The sequence below is a fragment of the Myotis brandtii genome, unplaced genomic scaffold (genome assembly GCF_000412655.1).
Source record: "Myotis brandtii unplaced genomic scaffold, ASM41265v1 scaffold866, whole genome shotgun sequence".
Lineage (NCBI taxonomy): Eukaryota > Metazoa > Chordata > Mammalia > Chiroptera > Vespertilionidae > Myotis > Myotis brandtii.
In genome coordinates this window covers 485,017-491,030 of record NW_005371530.1, presented here as the reverse complement: position 1 = coordinate 491,030, position 6,014 = coordinate 485,017, and the positions used below count along the sequence as shown (strand labels likewise).

Genomic DNA, 6,014 nt, shown 5'->3' with positions numbered 1-6,014 from the left:
CTTTACTTTCCATTCATGCTTTCTAATCTAATTAGTATAATGAGCTTTGGACACACAATAAACAAAAGGGGGAAACAAAAAAGCTCACAAAAATTCCATGTCAATAGCCTGTCTTTCATAGACTTTGTGGATCTAAGTTTTCAGCTGTCTTCATAGCTCATAACCTTTAATCCTAACATCAATCTCAGCATTCTATTCAATTATAGCCGCTATCTATTGAGAAGGAGCAATGATTTTGGAGAGTTTGTGGGAACACAGAAGTGGTCCCATCCATTTTCATTAGTAAACTCAGGAGACACAAATTTCACTAAAATTGGCAAGAGTGCTCCTGCTGTGTCTGGATGATTGATTATTGGACATCACATTTCTTTTCAAAATATGGTTAAAAGAACTCAAGAAAATCATGTGATTGTTTTACCTGAAATATTTTGTAATTCTATCACCTATGCACTACAGCTGCTGGCTGGACTCTGGATGGAATAACGCAAAAGGCTGGGTGTGGCTGCCGGTGAAGGAAACAAATAGCAAGTCTCAGAAGTAACGTAAGTTCCCGTGAAGGTGACAACAGAGGAGAAAGTGTATATTCTAAAAGGACAATTTGGCACACCTGAAAAAAAAAAGGAAAGTGGTGATTACTGAAAAAACAAATTGTAAAATTTGGAGGAAATACACCAGCACTAAGGGTGATTCTCATCATTGCAGATCAGTGTTTTTCCTCTATGTTTCTCTCTCCCTCCTTCTCCCTTCCTCTCTCTGAAATAAATAAAAGTAAAAATTATGCCCAGGACCCAGCACAGACTGATGAAATCAGAATCTCTAGGAGTAAAACTTTCCAGGTGATTCTAACGTATATTGTGTGCTGAGAACCACTGTTCGCACCAAATTGAACGACTTACCTTTCTCCAACCAAATAATCTCTCCCCCTTTGCTCATATTATTCCCACGATCTGCTTTTATCAAGTTTCTACTTTGTCTCTCAAATGCCACTGTCATGAAGCAATCCTTATATTCTCCCAGCTTTTCCTAAAACTCAGTTAGATTGAGCTAGGTCAGCTGAGAACTGGGAACCTAAACTCAACCGAACAAGCCTTCGGCAGAACTGTCTGTGACATGTCACCCTCAGCCAATTTGTTCCCTAAAAGAAATAACCCTGCCAAATTCATCCCTTAAGTTTGTCCTAAAATCTTATCACTTTTACACAAAAGTCTGCTGCTTGTGTGAATGTCAGGCATGACTATTTCAAATTCCTCTAGGTCAGCGGTTCTCAACCTGTGGCTCGAGACCCCCTTTTGGGGTCGAATGACCCTTTCACAGGGGTTGCCTAAGGCCATCAGAAAACACATATATAATTACATATTGTTTTTGTGATTAATCACTTTGCTTTAATTATGTTCAATTTGTAACAATGAAATTGGAGATCACCACAACATGAGGAACTGTATTAAAGGGTCGTGGCATTAGGAAGGTTGAGAACCACTGCTCTAGGCTTTTGAGCTATAGTTCAAGGCCCCACACCCAGAAACTGCAGTCATACCACTAGTACTGAAAAACCCTTGGGACATATCGATACCCTTGGGACTTATGGATAAGGGAACTTGCATATGAATTAACAGACAAACTAAAAACTAAAATTATTATTTACCTCTTTAAAGAATCTTCCTTATGCAAAGATTAACTTGTGTACTCTTTCCAGAATAAAGAGTATTATTAGCAATAAGAAATAATGTTAGTGTCCGCTCCAGGGAAGAAAATGCCCACCAGAGCATTGCCACCCATAGGTCCCCGAGGCATACAAACAGCTTGGAAGCCAAGAGAGGCGCTCCCACAGGCAGGGAGCTTGGAAAGCCATGAGCGGAAAGGGACAACACCCTTTCTCAGCTAAGCAGATGGCTTCACCACCCCACCTCTTCCCTCTTTTCCTTGACCTTCACCTGGGTGTCTGTTTGATCTTCTAAGAGGATAGGAGATGAGCAACCTAGCATAAGGATATGCAGGCTTTTCATGTGATACCACACACAGGAAATTCAGGAGACAGAAAAGAACAGGAAGCAACAAGAGATACTCCAAAACAGGAAGCCCTACAATAATAAAAGCCTGGACCCGCTAGAAGTTCCACCACAGCCTCAACAGAACGCTTGGTTCAGACCTCACGTCCATCTTATTCCTCCTCAAGCTCTCCGTGGGAACCTCTAAGAACCACCCCCTGTTCAGCATGGTGTAAATTGAGACTTCAATTGACTTGAGAGCAAAATTACATGTTTGACAACTAGAAAGCCCTAAAATGGATGAACAGTAACTTTTGCTATCTTAGATTTTACTCCTAATATATTTCTATAAAAACAAATATTGTTAGCATATCCTATTTGGCAAAACTTCCACAGGAGAAATAATTGTGTTATAGCTACCTAAGAGTTAAAAAAATTGTGTCATAAGCTAAAACGTTTACCTCTTTTTAATGCGTATTTTTTCTAAAATATACGTTCCCCTGCCTTTTCAAGCAATGATATTGACAACCATCAAAACTCATTTTAATCATCCTGATGATTAGGTATTATGTCTCACCCTTCATGACATTGATAGTGACATGAGGAGACGTGAACTCTAACTGAAATAACTGCTAAGATGTCCATGGCATGCGACTGCAGAGGGGCTTTCTGGCTCTCTTGAATGAAGAGTCCCATGGGCTCCCAGTTGCATGGTCTCTATAGTAAGGTAACACTGGGGCTGGCTTCATCTTCCAGAATATTTCTTTTTTTTTTCAAAATGTAAGTATTTAACTTTGTATAAAATTCTAACACTTAAAAACATTTGACCCCAAATCTCTTTACACTTTACTGCAAGAATATATAAAAACTAGAGGCTCAGGGCACAAAATCGTGCATGGGTAGGGTCCCTAAGTCTAGCCTGCGATCAGGGCCATCTTCTTCCCGCTCAGCAGTCCCCAGTGCTGCTCCACCACCACCCGCCCCACCCCCGGTTCGCTGTGGTTCTCCGATCACAGCATGGCTCCACTTCCCGGGAGCCTGCAGGCCAGGGGGAGGGACCAAGAGGTGAGCTGTTTCGCCCACTCGCCAGTCCTGCCTGGCCGTCACTCACCTGAGTTCACCTTGGTTCCCCGTTTGACACGCTGTGATGGGAGCCTGCGGGCTGAAGGGGGGGCGAGGGAGAGACCGAAAGGTGGTCAATGTACCTCAGAGCGACTGGTCAAGCAGTCATTCCAGTCATTACGCTTATGGTCGCTGGCCTTTTATTATATAGGATAGGCAACCCCCATAATAGAGTAATATATTCATTATATATATATTTTTTAATATTTCATACTCTGAATAACCCCTTGTTTCATAGTTTAAGTCAGTGAAATAACAACAAAGGCAGAAAAATGCTAAATATAATATATTCCCTTTCCATTATTCCTACTTCCTCAATTATCCAGCATGGGAATTGCTTTGGAAAGGTGTTTTAGGGGTAAAAATAAGCAGGTTTACAGAGATTTAGGAATAAAGAAGGTCCATGGGGGAAGATTGCATAAGTGAGGGGTTAGGGCTGCCAAAAGGCATACATTCACAGAGAGAGAAAAAAGGGGGGGGGGGGGCCACAGGATAAGGGGAGAGGAAGAGAGGAAAACATCTATTCACAAAAGATAGGGAAAAGCCACAGGGTATGGGGTGAAAAAGGAAACAAACTTTCACAGAGGATAGAGAAATGCCTACAAATGGGAGAAAGAGGAAAACAAATTTTCACAGGAGAATTCTACCACTTGAAGGGGCACCACATGAGGTTTGAGCTTTGAAGCTGATATAGTGACCAATAGAAGGGAATGTGAAGGAACAAAAAACTGCAGCCTTTATAAACCTTAGAAAAGGGGCTTAGTGGGTTACCACCCTGGGACCCCCTCCCTACTGGGGAGTCTGTACTTGCTTCCAATAAATTTCCACCCTTTTCATCTACCACCTTTTGTCTGTGGCTTCATCTTCGAATTCATCTGGACAAGAACCCGGGGAAGAAATCACCCCTGAATCCTGCTCAGGAAAACAACCTGACTCGCTTTGCTGCTTCAGTTCACTAAATGGTTCTTTGTTCTCTAATTTACTATGAATTTCTAGCTTAATCTATGCAATAACAATTCTGAAAGAAAAATTATTTGTAGGGTTTTTTTTTCTGAAATTTATTTTTTTTCCTGGAATTTAAATGAAACTGTGCTTTTATACTACCATTTCCATTATTATTTTCCAGCATCAAAGTATGAATACATTTATCCTTTACAATAATACTCATAAACATGAATATCTGAACTAAAATATTCACCTATAAAATTAGGCAAATGGAGAAATAATGCTGTAAAAGCATAATACTTAAAGAGATATTGAATTCAAATAGGATTTGTCTTTTTAATAGCTAAGTTCCTTATTGCAAAAGTGGTATTTTAGTTAAAGACTTAGAATAATAAGAATTCTACGAGATGCTTTGGAGATGGTGGCTCCAGCTCCGCAGTTGCGGCGAGATCTGCAGGAGTCACCGGCGGGCCCTGCCATGCCGACACAGGCGGAGGACTATGACGTGCTGCACACCATTGGCACCGGCTCCTACGGCCGCTGTCAGAAGATCCGGAGGAAGTGCGACAGCAAGATATTAGTTTGGAAAGAACTTGACTATGGCTCCATGACAGAAGCTGAGAAACAAATGCTTGCTTCTGAAGTGAATTTGCTTCGTGAACTGAAGCATCCAAACATCGTCCGTTACTGGCAGTGAGAGGGTAGGGGTAGCTAAGAAGAGTGGAGGGGAAATCACTCTAAGAGATTATGTGGAAAAAATCTGGCCATGGGATGGCGAGGGAAATGTCCAAGAGATCAGGCTGATGTAAAGTTAAATGCTGTGGGATTACAAAGGAGGATACAGATGAAGTAATGGGATTTAAGGGCTGAGAGGGAGTATCCTGCTTCCTGTAGTTTAGAGATGCCCTAACACAGACCCTGGCCATGCTACTGAGCACCTGCACAGGGATGAAGCCTTTAGGTTAAAGGGGGATCAGAGGTAAGTAAAAATCTGCATTACTGTTTGGACCTAGAACCTCATGTATTAAAGCCACAAGTGAACTTATTTTTCCAGATAGTCAAGGCCCATCCAGAACCGAGTTTTTCTTTTGCCTTGGAAATATGTACCCTTTTAATGTAGCCGTTCTTTTGGGATGCGTATTCTGTTACGAAATGTGACTGTAACACTGAATATTTTCCCCCCAGGATTACCATCGACCTTCTGTTGAAGAAATTCTGGAGAGCCCTTTGATAGCAGACTTGGTTGCAGAAGAGCAGAGGAGAAATCCTGAGAGAAGGGGGCGACGATCTGGAGAACCAGAAAAGTTGCAGGATTCTAACACTGTATTAAGTGAGCTGAAACTGAAGGAAATACAGTTGTAGGAGCGAGAGCGAGCCCTCAAAGCCAGAGAGGAAAGACTGGAGCAGAAGGAACGTGAGCTTTGTGTTCGTGAGAGACTGGCGGAGGACAAATTGGCGAGAGTGGAAAGTCTGATGAAGAACTACAGCCTGCTGAAGGAGCAGAGGCTCCTGTCCCTGGCCAGTGGTCCAGAACTTTTAGCTCTTCCATCCTCAATACTTAAGAAGAAAGTTCATTTCAGTGGAGAGAGTAAGGAGAGTGTCCGGGGGAGTGAGAACTCTGAGAGCCAGCTCTCCTCCAAAGCCAAGTGCAAAGACCTGAAGCAGAGGCTCCATGCTGCCCAGCTGCACGCGCAAGCCCTGGCGAACATTGAGCAAACGTACCAGCTGAAAAGCAGACAGATCCTGGGCATGCACTAGCCAGCAGGGCCCGGCGCTGTGTGCGGGATCTGACATGGCCAGCCCCCGAAGGACTGATTGATGTTCAACTGCTGCAGCTTGATATACTTGGTTCCATGAGCCGTGCCTTTCTGTACAGTAAGAGTGATATTTTGGAATTGCCTTTGCTGTCCTTCAGCAATAATTGAACAAAACGTCCACACCTTTCATTTTTTTTCTTTTTTA

The 6,014-nt window shown here is 42.5% G+C and overlaps 1 pseudogene; it reads left to right on the top strand.

Annotated features, from left to right (window-relative positions):
- Positions 1-5,228: 5,228 nt before the first annotated feature.
- Positions 5,229-5,810, top strand: LOC102249118 (annotated as a pseudogene).
- The last annotated feature ends 204 nt before the right edge of the window (positions 5,811-6,014 follow it).